Raw genomic sequence first — 17,795 nt, 5'->3', positions numbered from 1 at the left:
GTCAGTGACACGTGGGTTTAAAGTTTTACAGTCTGAGCCGTGATACTTCAGAGGAACTTTTTCATGTTTTTTTTACTCTGAAGGAGGACGAAGGATTTAGTTCCATTGAACGTGTATTATAAGAGATCTCTTAATGTCCAGTATAAACAGCAGCAATTATTACAGGAAGCACAACCTGTTTCACTGTTCATATGGACACATGAATATTATTATTAATGCAAATATGTGTTTCAGCTGGCCTGGATCGGGCTGTACGATGACGATGTCATGAGCTGGAAGTGGTCACTGTCAGACACAAGTTTCTCCAAAGACGGAGAGGAGGAGTTCAGAGGATGGAGTCGTGGACAAGCAGACAATGTAGGAGGTGATCAACAGTGCACAGTGCTGAATAAGAATGGACCATGGTACGATGTCAGATGCACAGAGAAGAAACAGGCGGTCTGCTGTGATGTCAGAGGGGAGAATATTGATGAGTGAAGGTAAAACAGAGCAGTTGAGCTTGTTGACCTCTCCCCTTCTCTGCTGCTCTTTGCCTCTCTGTCTTCACTTACATGAAGCTCATTTAAAGCAGATGGACTTTGTGAGTCCTGCCTTCATTGATATAAATATATAAAGGTTTATATAAAGAGCTCCATCATTAACAGCTTTATCCCACCTCACTGTCTCAGTCAACAGGGCTGCAAGAGAAGGAGTTGATATGCACACAGCTCCACGGTGACTTCAGCTTCATGCTCACATTCATTAAGAAACATCAAACTGCTGAGAAAAATATTCAGACGCAGAGAAACTCAGATATAAAGTTTGCATCAGTGTTGTTTCTCTCTGCTCTATTTTCAGGGCTGGATGTGACATTTGTCCTCACTGACTCCATGAGCTGGACTGAGGCCCAGAGCTGCTGCAGAGAACACCACACAGACCTGGCCAGTGTGAGAAACAAGACAGAGAAGCAGAAGGTCCAGGAGCTGCTTCCAGCAGGAAGATATGTCTGGATCGGCCTTTTCAGAGACTCCTGGAAGTGGTGGGATGGAAGCAGCTCCTCGTTCAGACACTGGAAGTCAGGGCAACCTGATAACTGGGGGAGGAGGCTTGTACAGCAGCAGATTTCAGCTCCTCTGGAGGATGGGGGGATGTGACCTGTGACAAGAAGTATCCATTCATCTGCTCCGCTCCATCTGAGTGGGAACCCCTGATTCAAACAGTATTTATATTAGATTTAGCTTTACTTTAGCAGGAAATGAGAAGATAAAAAACATTTCTGGACAATAAATATGAACACTCAGGATGCTGATGTTAGCGTGCAGTGACCAACTGCAGATAATCAGTTTGTGTTCACTTCAATGTGAGAATATCAACAGATGGAGGAAGTAACTGCTTCTAACTGACTGATAAACCCCTGAACGCCCCCTGGTGGCGGCCTGCAGTATAGCTCTAAACTGACCACAGGCAGGACAAAACTAACTGAGGACACTTTATATCAACAGGATGCTGATTATTATCAGAGCAGAAATCTCTCAACTCATCATGTTTGATTGTTTTTTTAAAGCGTCTTTGAAGAAAGTGAAGAGATTGAGGATGAGTGTGACTGTATCTGCTGTGATTGAGGGAATGCTGAAGCAGGTGAATCTTCTTTTGATTCTTTTGATTCAACTTTTATGCAAAAACTGAGCAACAAATGACTGTTAGAAGCAAATTTAAAATGAGATGAGATGAAACTTTATCAGCCCTCAGAGAGTGAATTCACATTAAAGCAGTAAAAGAAACAGTCTGAGGAGGAAACAGATAAAGAGACATTTAAAATAATAAATCATTCACAAACTATATGTTATAAACATTACAATGCTTTGGACAGCAACGTGACATGAGAAGTAGAAACAGGGAAAGTCACAAACTATCATGTGAGGAAAAAAAGTGTGAAAAAGAGCTTCCAGAGGATGAAATGTAAAGAAGAAAGCAGAATGTAATCTCTGTGTGAGTAATAATGTTTGTCAGCTCCAACAGAAGCTGAAGGACCAGGGGCTGAATGACGACGTCACACTGAGCTGGAGGAAGCAGGCAGATGGAAAAGTCTTCCACAAGGAGAAGAAGAAGACCAGCTTTCATTGAGATTTGCTGTAAATCAGAGAAAAGTGTGTTTCTTTCCTCAGAGTCCTCGTGTGATGTGTGAGAATAGAGCTGCAACAATTAGCAGATTAATCCACTCGTTGCAGCTGTTTTTACAATCAAATCATCATTTTAGTCATTTTACAAGCTCAAATGTCAAATATCTGCTGGTTCCAGCTTCTCCTATTTAAAGAGTTCATGCTTTTATTGGTCATATATGGTCATAAACTTATATTTACTCATATTTAAACATATACAGACTCTTGCTTTATTAAGTTTGAATTGATGTGTTTGGGCTGTGGGAAATTATAACAGGCAATGTTTTATTATTTTTCACATTTTATAGGTAAGATAATATCAATTAGATTTGACTGGAATCAACTCCAGTGAAAATCCACCTTTAAACTTTAATGTTGTGTTGAATCATTCAAATCTACTTTAATGAGTCAAAACATCTTTCTTCATTTGAGTTAATATATCGCATCAAAACATGACAAACACTTCTGGCTTTTCAAATATGAATATTTAATGCTTTTCTTTGTCATATATGGTCATAATCTTATATTTACTTATATTTAAAGGTGTTGGTTTATTGAAACAAGACATTTGAATTCATGTGTTTGTGCTGTGGGGATTTATAACAGAGATTTGTTTTACTATTTTCTGACATTTCATTGATAAGATTAATAATATTAGATTACACATATTCTTTATGATGAGATTAGATATTTGGTTCCTTCAAATGGTTTTGGTTTAGAAATTAAAGTCTCACTGCTATGACATTTTATTTAGTTTATAATGAAATAAAGTAATATCCAACAAAGTAATGTTGTGAAAATGTTTGATGAAATAACATAATAATGTCTGCAATGAATTTAATACATTTCTTTAATTATTTCACAAATTGTTGCTTTATTTATATTTGTGACAATTGACTTGTGTGATGATTTATTTGGTATTTTATAATAGAGAAAAGGAACAGTCAGTCAACTATTATAACCCTTAATGAAGCCTAAAAACATCTCAGAGATGATGAAACTTTATAAAAAGATTATAGATCACAGAGGACATTTATTGTTATAAATCAGCAGTATTATGGAAAGTCTTCTCTATTATCTCTATTATAAAATACCAAATAAATCATCACACAAGTCAATTGTGATATAAATAAATAAACAATTAATAAACAATAAAATACAATTTGTGAAATAATTAAAGAAATGTATTAAAGTCATTGCAGACATTATTATGTTATCCCATCATACATTTCTCATCATAAAGAATATGTCTAATTTTATTAATCTTATCAATGAAATGTCAGAAAATAGTGAAACATCTCTGTTATAAATCCCCACAGCACAAACACATGAATTCAAATGTCTTGTTTTAATAAACCAACATGTTTAAATATATTGATGAGATCCAAAACACACCCTGTCCTCCACTCTCTGTCTCTGCTGCTGCCTTCAGGATCCCTGTTCTTATTACAAATGCTCATCAAAAACACTGTCTGTCTATTCACAATAGAATTCACAGGCCAAAACATTTCATAACTATAATACCTTCCAAAATAAATATAAATATAAAACTAACTTCTGTGATGACTCCAGGGAAGAGTTCTTTAACCCACAGCTGTTTAAATCAAGACGTGGCCTGGTTTGATGCATCTGAATATGAGAAGTCTGTGCAATCAATTTAAATTAGACCAAGTGGAAATTCTACTATCACAGACTGAGCCAGACATCCTGGTCCTAACAGAAACCTGGCTCAAAGACAACATACATGATTCAGAAGTTTCCCTGCATAACTACAATCTATCCAGAAGAGACAGAGCTGGAAGGAAAGGGGGTGGTGTGGCTGTATACGTCAAATCATGTTTATCTGTTACTGTACTACAGAATGTCAGCATACCTCATTCCTTTGAATTTATGGCTCTTAAATCAACCTATCCAGTAATCATTTCATCCATGTTGTTGGTGCATACAGACCACCCTCAGCCATCCCCAGTGCAATCAATTCATTAGCCCACCTCATTGCTCAGTACAACAAATCAGAGACGCTGGTCCTGGGTGACTTTAATTTAAACTGCTTGACATCTGACTCAGATCATTTAAAAGACATATGTGATCATCTAAATCTGACACAGTTGATTAAAGAGCCAACCAGACCTAACCTGAAGAACCCCAAAAACTCCTCACTGATAGATTTCATTCTGTCTAACAGGAGAAACACAATCACTGTTTCTGCTGTTTTTGCCCTTGGCATCAGTGACCACTGCCCTGTAGCCTGTGTCAGAAATGGAAAAATGGAAAAATCATGCTCCAAAATTATACTCAAAAGAAACTTCAAACACTTCAACCAGGAGGCTTTTCTCTGTCACCTAGTTGCAAGTAACATTCACCACACGCATAAAATACCAAATATAGATTCAGCTCTGGATTATTTTACAAATTCCTTTCTGTCACTGATCAATAAACACGCACCATATAAGAAACATAGAGTTAAAAACAGAACAAGCCCCTGGTTCACCACTGAACTAGCACTGATGTTCAGAGCAAGAGACAAAGCGTGGGCCACAGCAAGGCTCAGTGATGAGGCAGCTCACTGGCTCACATTCAGAAAACTAAGGAACAAATGCACTTCCGCCTTAAGAAAAGCTAAAGCTAATTATCACATTGACTTCATCTCCAGCTCTTTTACAAACCCATCAACATTTTGGAGAGCAGTTAATATAGAGAAAAACAAATCATGTGCATCTATTCCTCCTTCTATCACATCAGATAACTGTATAATAGATCAACCAGCTGACATCTGTGATGCTTTCAATGCACATTTTGTTGCTGCTGGAAACCATTTTGATATATTATATCCTGGTCTTACTGGTCAGCTGCTGCCTCATGTGTCTCCAAACCACCACTGTTCAAACCACACCTCCCTGTTTACACTGCAACCTTTTACGTCTCATGCTGTTATCAAAGCACTTCAGGGTTTAGACTGCAAGAAATCAACAGGTGAGGATCAAATAGATCCTTATTTTTTAAAGCTTGCTGCTCCTCATATAGCAGACCAAATGACATACCTGTTTAATCTGTCCATTTCTTCTGCTGTTATCCCTCAGGTATGGAAATCAGCACATGTTGTCCCACTACATAAGAGTGGTGATAAATCAAACCTCAACAACTATCCACCAGTTTCCAAACTGCCCTGTCTCACTAAGGTTCTAGAATCTCTGGTCAACAATCAGCTCCAAACATTCCTCTCACTAAATGATGTGCTGAGTCCCCTACAATCTGGTTTCACATCGAAACATAGTACACTTACTGCTATTACATCTGTTACAAACAATATTATATGTGCCATGGACAAAGGAAATGATTGTGCCGCCCTCTTTGTAGATTTATTCAAAGCATTTGATACTGTTGACCATGCTCTGCTAGTACAGCGTGAAGAAATCACAACACAAGAGATTTCTGAATGGAGTCTGGTTTGTGATCTTGTGCTGATGTTAAATGTTAAAACAGTCGACAAATTCAAAATAAGCACGAGACAACCTCTATTCCTTTATGTAACTTTTATTAAGAAACTTTTCTCAATCAAATACATATAATAAATCTGGAATATGTTGTAATAATAATAATGTAGTGAACTCAAAAACCTTTTTGTCCAGTTTACAAGTTGCAGTTATATTCAAAACTGTGTGTGTATGTGTGTGTGTGTGTGTGTGTGTGTGTGATCATCATCATCATCATCATGTGGGTACCTGCACTTCCTGTGACTAACCACAGGGTGGCGCTCTCTGTCTGTGATAAAGTTCAGTTTGTATCACACAGCCATGTTGTTAGAGCTTATTGATGGCTGTGACTCCTTTCTAACACCGTAAAGAGACATGTGATGTCACACATGTGATGCAATATGTTTTCACGTTGAAAATGATCCAACTGTTCAGAATTATACCCTACGTAATAGAAGAAAAATCTGTGGAAATAATATGAAATGTATCATGACTGTTCCCTCAACGTCTTAAAGGAACAGACTGACATTTGTCTCACAGTGTTATTCCATTTAAAGGGAAACTGACAAAGAATGTTCACAAAGTATTTCATCATAAAATAAGCTGCTGTTTGACTTATTTTCATTTAATTGATCAAATTATTTAAGTAAACTCAAACAATAGAATATAATAAAATAGTAAATAGATGAAATAGGTGAATAACAAAATGGATACTAGTAATGAAAAGAAATGAATAAATTGATAATAATAATTACAAAAAATAGTAATGGTAATTATACAAAATAACAACAGTAATAATAAAAATAATTATAATAACAATAATTATCATTACCATTATAAAACCTGATTAAAAACAAGCCAAATATAAAAGACATGAAATTCATTTAAAGGGAAAACTGGCAAAAAAAAATCACAAAGTATTTAATCATGAAATAAACTGCTGTTTGACTTATTTTCATTTTATTGATCAAATTATATAGATGAGCTCAAACAAAAGAATATAATAAATTGATAAATATAATATTATAGATTGATATTTTGATCGACAAATGGATATTAATGATGAAAATAAAAAATAGAAAATAGCATTTCAAAAAATATAAATAATGATTATAAACAACAACAATAAAAATAAAAATAATCCAAATTATAATAACAATTATTATCATTATTATTAATATTATTATTAATAATATCATTACCATCGAAAAAGTAATTAAAAACTAAATGGAAAAAAATGAAAAATATAAAATAATTCAATTTAATTAAAAAATGAAATACTGTAAATAATTAGACTGCAAACAAATAAATTGAGCTCTATTAAAAGCCAGACAAAAACAATAAAAGACAATAGATAAAAAAATCAATGAATGAATTAATAAATGAATAAATACATAAATAGATGAAACTGGATTATTTATTATTTATTATAGGGATTATTAAAAGGCCACGAGCAGAAGACCTGAGGGTTCTACAGGGTTCATACGCTAAAAGCAACTCTGAGAAATAAATAGGACATAAAACATGAAGAGCTTTATAAACAATCAAAAGGACTTTAAAATCAATTGTGAAGCAAACAGGCAGCTAATGCAGAGACTTTAAAACAGCTGAAGACTCTGTTTAATATTAGTGTGAAGACACAGGAAAGTGAGGTGCTTTGAAGCAGCCTTATCTCTCCACCACAGGGGCTGATGGGAGGTCTGAGGACCTGTTAGAAACCACGTGGCCCTCGTCTGATCTCGCAGCTCCTCCTTGTTTGGCCTCAGCTGCATCAGAGCGCCACTTCTCCCCAGGTTCACCAGAGGAAACACCGCTGCACAAAATGCTTTTCCTCCCAGCTGCTGCTCTGTGCTGTCTGTGCTCAGGTGAGTGTTTCCAGCCAATCAGGAGCCAACAAACTCCACCTTTAACAAACACTGTCACACTCACCTTCATCTACCTGTCTGTCTCCACACAGCGCTGGCTGCCATGGCAACACAGCTGCTTCAGGAGGATTTAACATGGACCAGGAGAGTTGGTGAAAGAGTCTCCTTCAGCTGTCGAGGCACTGAAGAGTGTTATAGATATTCTCCTGTATTCTGGTACCAGAAGAGAGACACAGAAACATTCACACGGATTCTTGCTATTGGCAGGAATGATGGTACCACACATAAAGTTTACAATCATCCTCAGGAAGATGATTTCTCAGCTGTGAATAAACAGAACGGCTGTGAGTTGCAGATCCAGAGCGTTAAACTAAATCATTCAGCCACCTACTACTGCTCCTGTAGTAAGTTTGTTCCCCACAGTGATAAAATATCCCTGCAGCCTGTACAAAAACCTCCAGATGAACAGATGTCAAACAGTGTCTGTGACAGGAAGAGAGCAGTAAACCACAGCCCAGGTTCACATATTTCACCTCCATCTCAGCCAGAGTCACAAACACACTGAACTGAGGGATTTATTTTCTTTACTGCTGTCAGGATTTATTTGATATGATATTTATTCATATTTTTATCAGATATTCCAGCAGGTTTATTGTTGTTCCACACAGTGAGGACAAACTAGCAACACAGAGACACAAAGATAAAAGAAGTGAAAGAGAAAAGAGTCAAATGAATATTACAAATAAACTGAGTCAAAAACATAAAGAAGTCTTGTTTGAAAAGCAGTTTGTCATTAAAAACACGATGAAACAAAAACAAGCTTCAGCATTTTGATAAAGATTAAAATCCTCTGCTTTGACCTGCTGCAGGAATAAAGTCCGTTCCTCCTCACAATGCTGACCTGCTTCCTGTGGCTCCTTCACAATAAAAGCTTTCTTCCATCACATGTTGGAACAGATTTGAGCAGATCATTTCACTTCAGTAAATGATACAAGTGAATTGTAGGATTTGTGACAGTTCCCCCTCAACAGAGATTTGGTAAATGTATTTGGATTGAATGAAGGTTTTTCTCTGTGAGCAGTGGGACATTTGGCTCCGTCTTTACATGCAAACAAAACTTTGATCCAGAACAAGAGAACTGTTGGCCTGATTTCTATCACATCTACAGTGGATGTTTATGGTCCCCAGAGGATGAATCCTCATATTTATACAAGTTTTAAGATGTCATTTTAACTGCTAATCAACAGAGAAATGTCTCATGAGCGTATGTGACAGAATATTAATATACAAGATATTTGAAGGTTTGAAAACAAAGAATAATGATATTAATGCCAAAGCCTATATACATACATCCAAACACTGAGATCACTTTTAGATTTCACTTGGCAACAAACCTTTTCAAGCAATAAGGTTCATTCATACGAGAATATTAATATTAACATTAATAAAAATAATAATAATAATAATAATGGGCTCAGCACCCCTAAAACTTGGAGTAAGAAATGTTGTTATTCTAAGATTTTTGTTCGTCTTTGACAAACTTAAATGATGTCCAAAACAAACTCCGTAGTTTGTGGTTTAAATGTAAATGTTAAGGATGCACCGTTTTCCAGTTAGTTAGCCCGGTTAGCTTCGTTAGCGCCATTAGCGCAGCTACAGTCAAACTGGAGCGGTCCGTTTATTAAACAAAAGGAGCAGTGCGACAAATTAACTGTGTACCTGTGAAGTGCGTACTTGTGTCTCTGTTGTTAAAGTTCATCGTTACTTTAGAGACATAATTTCACGTCACGCGCGTCTTTTTCTGGTCCATCGTCATGGAAACATGACTCCCTGTCAGGGCATTTGGACCAGAGTGAAAACAAACGACATAATCACTGTATAATACCAGTATGTGTGAAAACACTCACTGTGGCTTTTTAAATGAATTGTTATTTATTCCTAGTTTATATTTGATATTTTTCAGTTGTGTCTTACTGTCAAAGTAGACAATAAAAATAGTTAAATGTTTTTTTTTGCTGTATTTATTCATGTTTTACAGAAGATTTAACCTGAACCAGACTTTGCAACAATAATAATAAATAATAAACAACAATAATAATAATAATCACACACACACACACACACACACACACACAGGCCCTCATTTATCAAACGAGCGTACATCAGAAAGTGATCGTAATGTGGGCGTAAGATGATTTCTACGCAAGCCTCGGCATTTATCAATGTGGACGTGAGCGGAGGGTACGATCAGATCTCAGTCAGCTCTCAGCTCGTGTACGCAAATTTGAGTCAGCGTGAAGTCTGAGAATTGATCTTAGACTATTGTATCGATGCCTGGAGCTGATAAAACTCTGTGTTTTGATTTTTAATAGTGATTATTATTATCCTGCTGGACACCGCAGCGTCAGCGTCTCCTCCACCAGCGGTGCTGCCCGGATAGAAACATTTCCAATCAGCGCTGCCACACGCTCCTCTGACTCAGACATCATTATTAGTAAATGTAAAGAGGTAATAATATCTCTCCATCATAATAGCAAAATTCGGATATTATATAGATTATTAGGCTTTATATATCACAATGTATACATGAATTACTCAAACCTCTCCAGGAGTTTAATGCTCCACTGCTACTCTGCTGACAGCACCACTGATTTCCTTCTTTTTCACTTTTTATGCTGCCAAATAAAACCAGTTTGTTGTGTTGCAGCTGTTGGACGTCAGCGTTTCACTTTCTGACTCTGAGAAATTCCTCTTCTTTTAGAATTAAAACTTACTTTAAAACATTGTTTACCTCCTTCAACCAAAAAACTGAAAACTTTTAAGTCTGTGCTCCAAATGTAAAATATTCACTGAACTTGTTTGAATTTATAACTATAAGTACTTTTATTTCATAAACCTCTGTCGCTGTGTATTTCTGTTATATGTCTATATTGCCCCTGTTGTTATTTTTAACGGTGCACTTCGCTAATAAAGTTGATGTTACAACCTTAGTTTGAGGTCTAGGGGTCACAGGAAGTAACATATTTGGTCAAAAATAAAACGATGCAGAAAAATGGCTGCATGGACTCAAAGTTGAACAATTATAATATTTATTAACAGGCAAATGGAATAAACAGAGATAAACCAACTAAGTAGCACAGAAAAAGGAAGCAGCTAAATCTTCAGGGTCTCCAAGGCCAAAATAAGAAACAAAAGTCAATCACTATCTGGAAAATAAGATTCAGCTAAACCTACCAAACAAAACAGACAATGCTAAGCTCCCTAAATAAGCAAAAACAGGAGAAAACAGGTTAACAGAAATGGCAGAGAGAACCCCTACCAGGCTTCCAGACACTCTAACAAGTTGACTCTATATGTAGCTGTGAGACAAAACACAGAGCAGCTACAACACAAACTATATGCAGTCAACCAGAGCAGATCAGTGGCAGGAGAGAGGGAAGATCACTGGCTCTGGAGGTAGATAACAGCTCCCCTGACGAGCAGATCACACTCAGGTGTGAGTGAACCAGGTATGCAGAGAGGGGCGTGGCAGGACCTGAAACACAGAGAGAGAGGAGAACACACCTGTCCTCCAGAAAGAGGCAAGAGACAGTCAACAGCCGTAACAGTTGACTTTAGGGGGTTAAAGAAACCTCTTTTTGGCCGTATTGCGTCCTTCGGTGTCGTAAACTCTGGAGGCGAGCCGTCTGAATCAGGTGTATATGATATTTATATTATAGATATTAGGCCGTGGTATTTAAATTACGCTTGTTTCGAGCCGCCACATTTATCCACAGCCGATCATTCTCACGCTGTGATTGGAGAGATACGAATGTTTGAAAAATCACACGTTAACCCTGTCGTAAGTCGAAATATACACTCAGATCTGCACTGGTTCGATAAATGAGAGCCAGTAGATCTATATATATAGGCTATTTATAATGCACAGGTATGAGATGTGTGAAAGATAACTCCTAGTCTCTCTCTCTCTCTCTCTCTCTCTCCCTCTCTGTGTGTGTGTGTGTGTGTGTGTGTGTGTGGTCTGCCAGTGACCAATGGACATACGACAGTTCTTTAAAAGAAAAAAGACAGATTCAGGTGAGAGACTAGGGACAGTCCATAATGATCTCTGTCTTGTTCTTTCTTCTTCTGAAGCGTGTTAAGCTAAAGTAACAGATAATATAAACCAGCTATCTGTATGTTGTATCAAATTACTTATGTAGGAAATGGTCTGCTACAATATATTTGTGTATGATTGTCAGTGCCAAGGGAAAGAGAGAAAGATAGAGAAGGAGAAAGGGAAAGGGAGAGCACGCAGGAAGAACCAGGTGAGAAAACAACAACAATAAATTGATATATAGTGAATAGTGGCGAGCAAAACAGTAACAACTCATACTCCTATTCGAATTTATTGGCATTACTGTAGGTGGCCTATATTTTGCATTTTGTTGTCCAAGTAGCTGTTACTCTGTTCAGTAACAATAAAGTTCAATCTAATCTAATCTAAAAAAAAAAGTCTGTTGTGCTTTTACAGTCAGGAGAGTCAGTGTGGATGTTAAAGTCTCCTAGGAGGAGGACAGATGGGGAGACTGAAGACAGTTGTGTGAAGAATTCTAAAAATCTGACAGAAAGGTTGGGTTGGGTTTGGGTGGGCGGCAGATAATAGCAATGATGAAGTTTTGGACTGGGGAGTTTAAATGCCAGATGTTCAAAAGATGGTGCAGCAATGTTGGAGAGTGGCCGAGGGTTGAGGTCTTGGTGGTGTTTTCCTCCTCCTCGGCCCTTAGAGCGAGGGATGTCCATGTATGAATATCCAGCAGGGAAGGTTTGGTTTAGTGTGAAATATTCCATGGGTTTTTGCCAGGTTTCAGTCAGACAGAGGAAGTCTAGTTGTTTGTCACTGATGAATTCATTTAAGATGAGGCTTTTATTGTTGAGGGATCTTGTGTTGAACAGGGCTTTTTTCAGAGGCTTTTGTTTTGAAGTTTGCATGGAGGAAGTGGGTACTGGGCGAAGGTTGAAGGCATTCACGTGGTGGTTCTCCTGATGACGTGGTGAGTTGTTGTGGTGACAGAATGAGGAAGTGCAGCAGCTGTAGTCGGTCCAGAGAGATGGGACGGGAGCCTCTATGGGTGTAGTGACGGCGTCGTAGAAGTCCAAAGTGTTTTATTGCGGTGATAAGTTGGTAACTCTGGTCTCATGTGTTGACCTGATTTAAAAAGTAGGATGATCACAACTCTTTCTCCTTCAAATCAAAACAAGACTACAGAGCAACACACACTGGCTGTGTGGCCCAGCGTCCTGTCATTGGAGGCACACACATCATAAATCAAAGTAATGGACAATTTAAAGACGTGAGCTGATGATGGTGTTTGATAAAAACTGACCAAAGTCAGTAGGGTTCATCCTCTGAGGAACATGAACGTCTGAACCAACGATCCACGGAGACACTCTGCTAATGTGTCTAAAAAGGACATAAAAGAAGAGACAGTCATGTTAATATGAACATTAGAGAAACACATCATGGAGCTGAAATATGATACTGCTTCATAATGTGGACTGGTTCACCTCAGCTGACACATTCAGCAGCAGACAGGTTTTTGTATTAGTCTTTCTCACTGTGGGAGGCGGATGGTACGGGATGTTTGGCTCTGGAACTAAACTGTTTGTAGGTAAGAATAAACTTTCATTTTCCTTCAGCTGTTTTATTGAAAATGTGTTTTAATGAGTTTCTGCTGCTTGTGACTTTTTTCATCATTAGTAGAGAATTCTTGCAGCCATGCAGCTGTTGTTACATAAACAAAGCTTCATAATTCCTGAAAAGATGTTTAAATCTCACGGCACAACTCAGTTATTCTTTATTTCTGCAGGAGATGAAACTGATTCACATAGGAAAAGTTTAATATTGGAAATGTTACAAATATACAGTATTTGATCCTCTCAATAATTCAGCAGCGCCTCTTGTTTTTATTAAAGAACACACTATAATTATCAGTACAATTGTGTAATATATGATGATAAAAATGTCCTAAATTTATATTTATCATACTGAATATGAAATGTCAATTAAATAGAACGTATGGAGACTAATGAGTCATTTCTATATGTGATACAGGATGATATCTAAAGGAACACACTTTTCTGTTTGTGTCAACACACAAAATAATTATAAATTATATATAATAACCTATAAAACCTTTAGGAAAGTATAGATCAATATTATGTGTTGTTTTACTTTTTATGTATTATTATTATTTATTATTATTTTGTTGTGTTTATTTAGCATATAGAGTAAAGTGTACAGCGGAAAACGTGTAAATAATTTTAACACCAATTTAGTTGCTGTATTATATATTTTATGAGCTCATGTTTAATTCTGTCATATGTTTTTTATATGGTCATTTAATTTTTGATTAACTCAGGGTCCTTTTTTCATGTTCAATAGTGTTTTTATTCAATTTGGAAGATGCAGAAATTTAATTTTATTTGGGCATCAAAGTTTCCATTTTATAGCATAAAGTGCAATTAAAAAGTTATCTGATTACATATTTTTGTAATCCAGTGGATCAAGTTGCTATAATGACAAAAACTGCCGTGAAGTTTCTGTTCAGCAGCTGAATCCATTTCAGAGTAATCTGCCCCAACCTGCTCATATTATATTATATTATATTTCATTGTATTATATTTTATTATAATATATTGCATTATAATACATTATAACATATAAAATATTATATTACGTTATATTATATATTTTATTTAATTTTAGATTATATTGTATTATGTGGCAGTTTTTATTCACATATGACAGAATCAAATGAAATGAGAATCAATTGTTGCAGGAAGTTAAAATTGCAAGAAAACAGTTTGTGCCAAATATAATAAAATTTATAACAGATAGAAATGGTAAGAATTCATAGTTTAAAACTGCAAAATTATTGAGATCATTAAAACGACAATTGCATTTGATTAAATATGTTAGTTAGAATCATATGTGTAGAAAATGATGAAGAAAAATTGTTTTACACTTTCACAATAATATAATATTTGACTTCATCCTAAAGGATCAAGACCGTCTTTTTATTATATTATATTGTATTATATTATATTATAATATATTATATTACATTGTTTGATATTATATTATGCTATATTACATTATTTTATATTATGTTATTATAATATATTTTAAACCTGACACTGACAAATTTGGACATTTTCTAAGTTGAAAATGAAACAGAATGAGATCATTTTCAGATCATTTCTTAAATATATTCAATTAAAAAGTGTACAAAGAAAATACATGAAATGTTAAAATGGATAATCGGACAAAGCGATTTTGGAATTTAATGTAAATGTATTTTTAAATATGTTCTGCACATCATGCTAAATTAATATGGTAATATATTATATAATTATGATATTGTTATATCATATGTACTTTATTTTATTTTATTAAGTGGACATTTTCATTCACATTTGAAAGAATCAACTATTTTTGCAGGAAGTTATGAAAGAATGCAATGAAAAAAGTCATAAAATGATTTATGTCTTGATTTGTTCCTATATGAATTGTAAAAGGTTTATTGTGGTAAATATGTGGTTAATATCCCGGACGAGCCCCCATTTAGTCATAACCTGACTCCTGGGCATGACAAAAACGGGAATGGACACAAAGAATGATGATAAATTAAAGGAGATTTATTGTGATACAGTAAAGAAATCAGTCCAAATGTGGAGTGTGTCAGTCAGTTACATCAGTAATGTCAATGTGAGTGAATGAACACACAGTTAAAGCAAAGCCGCCATCCTGTGGCTCCTTCAAGGACACTAACAAAAAGCAGTAACTGGGAGCCTCGCCTCTCAATAGCTAGACACTGGACTGGAGCGTCAACATTCAATATATTGTGTTCCCTAACATGAAAATAATATTTGACATGAAGGTAAATATGTGCTTTATTTGAAATGTGTCACATTTAAAAAGACATTTCCATTGTATGAAGGTACAAGTCATCATTATATGAAATGAATTTCTATAGGTAAGAAAAATGAATGATAAATAATGTGAAATGAAAGATGTGATCTTGTGTCCCCATATAATCCATGCTGACATTAGATGCTGAGTGTGTTTCATATGAAGGTGAATACAGTATATGTAGTGAACTTTGTGCTGTATTGATGAGTAGTTTAGTGATCAGAGTCCATGTAGTTTCCAGGATCACACTGAATGCAGTGCAGTGCTGTAAGCTGCTGTTGACTGTGTCAATGTGTGTCTGTGCTGCTTGTTGCTGCTGTCAAACTTCAGGTGAGCAGGTAGTGAAGCCCGTGGTGAGCGTGTACCCAGCAGCACCCAGAGCCCACCTGGAGGGGAAGAGCTCCCTGCTGTGTCTGGCCTCAGCCATGTTTCCTCCTCTGGTCCGCATCTCCTGGAAAAGACGAAAGGAGAACGGTCCTCTGGAGGAGCTGCCCCCTGCTCAGGGAGAGCAGCTGGAGCTCAGAGAGTCGGGACGCACCGCCGCCGTCTTGCTGCTCCGTCAGCAAGAGAGCAGCACATATAAATACCGCTGCTACGTCCAGCACGAGGGGGGCCAAGTGGAGGCCCCAACAGAACAAGGTAATGAAGGCTCGCTGACTGTGTTCAGCAGTGATTCAGCTTCATGTGGAGACGCTGTCAAAGAGAGCAGAGGAGCAGAGGACTGACATTTCTCACTGCAACCCCAAACATTTCACTCCTTTTCTGTTTCAGAGGTTCCAGGGAACTTTTTCCAGATTCAGTGCAGGGTGATGCTGCTCTGCCTGCTGTACACAGTGCTGATAGTGAAGAGTCTGGTGTTCTGCTGTGGACTCTCTCTGCTGATGATCATCAGAAACAAGGCACCGTCCACCAACTGCACACATGCTGACTGACTGTTTTCTGCCTTTTCTCACCATCAAAACTCATCAATTCATCTCATTCATCACGCTGATCAGTATTCACAAATATCAATGATGACGTGTTGTGGTTGTTATGTAAAAGGAAGATACAGTCATCCTAAAAATATAAATACATATATACACATATATATCTGCAGTTACTAAGTGTACATTTTGTCTGGTGTTATTTTTATATTTTTGTTTATTTCCACTTTGAATTGCGACCTGTATAATAATAGAGATTTATTCTCAATCATTAGCTTCTTGTAGACATGTTATTGTTTCGTATTTTCTGTTTCTTTCATTCATTTTAATCAAGTTTGTCAAATTATTTGAGTGAAACATTCTCAATAAAGTGAAAAATCACAGTCCGTCTGTTATTTGAAACCTCCTTGTTTTGATGTATTTCAGTTTAACTTCAGAGCAAATAATCAGAAACAGAATCTCTTAGACATATATAGTATTGTTCAAATTAGACAGTTAATTATCTAATTATGTCAGAGGTTCGTCGAGACAATAGTTAAGAGTTTATTCTCAAACAAGTCTTTAAAAAATAATTTACTACTGATGTCTGGAAAAAAAACTCAAGAACTTCACTGGAGACTTTCAGAGTTGAAGGCAAAAGAGTTTATTCTCAAACAAGAGTTTAAACCAGACTTTACTCTGGAATCAACTAAAAGTTGAACATTTTGCATCAGTTTATAGAACTATAATCTTCCCTCCTACTATCTGGGGAATTATTTTTTAAATTATCACTTTTTTTCCCGGTTACAAAGCTCTTTTATTATTTAAAAAAAAATTGTTTTCACTGTAGTTAAGTAAAGTAAAAAGTATCTATATATCTACATGTATATAGCTATGGATAAATAGTAGTAAAATAGCAAAATATAAAGACTAAAAAAACTACTCAATAGTACAATGTAAAGTACAATGAAATTTCATATTACTTTTTTTATTAAATCTAAAAAAACTATTTAAAATAAATAAAAGTTTAAACATTCAAAAAATACATAATTTAATTAATTAATTAATTAATAAGGCAGCTCCAGGAAAAAGCTCAAAAGTCACTTGTTAAATTCAATATTTCCAAATGTATGAATATGAATGAAACACTACGGCCCACTGAGATTACTGGCTTTATTGCTTTATGTCTGTTTATATTGTGGTATGGAAGTATTTTTCATCTGTCTAATTATTACTGCGTTGTTCAAATTACACAGTTAATTATCTAATTATGTTGCAGGTTCCACTGAGATAACAGTTACAAGTTTATTCTCAAATAGTTTAAACCAGAATAAACTATAAATGTAACATTTTGCATCAGTTTCTATAACTCTAATCTTCCCTCCTACTATCTGGTTAGTGTCAACATTATTTTCTAAAATTAGCAGTTTCTCCCCCGTTACAAATCTGTCATATTGTTTTAA

The 17,795-nt window shown here is 36.0% G+C and overlaps 1 pseudogene; it reads left to right on the top strand.

The window, feature by feature from the left end:
* The first annotated feature begins 267 nt into the window (after nt 1–267).
* On the top strand, nt 268–16,362 carry LOC131980185 (uncharacterized; annotated as a pseudogene).
* Nucleotides 16,363–17,795: the final 1,433 nt, after the last annotated feature.

The sequence above is a fragment of the Centropristis striata genome, chromosome 11 (assembly GCF_030273125.1).
Source record: "Centropristis striata isolate RG_2023a ecotype Rhode Island chromosome 11, C.striata_1.0, whole genome shotgun sequence".
NCBI classification, from domain to species: Eukaryota; Metazoa; Chordata; class Actinopteri; order Perciformes; family Serranidae; genus Centropristis; species Centropristis striata.
Note: the sequence above shows the minus strand (reverse complement) of the source record. Positions and strands in the feature narration are given on the sequence as shown.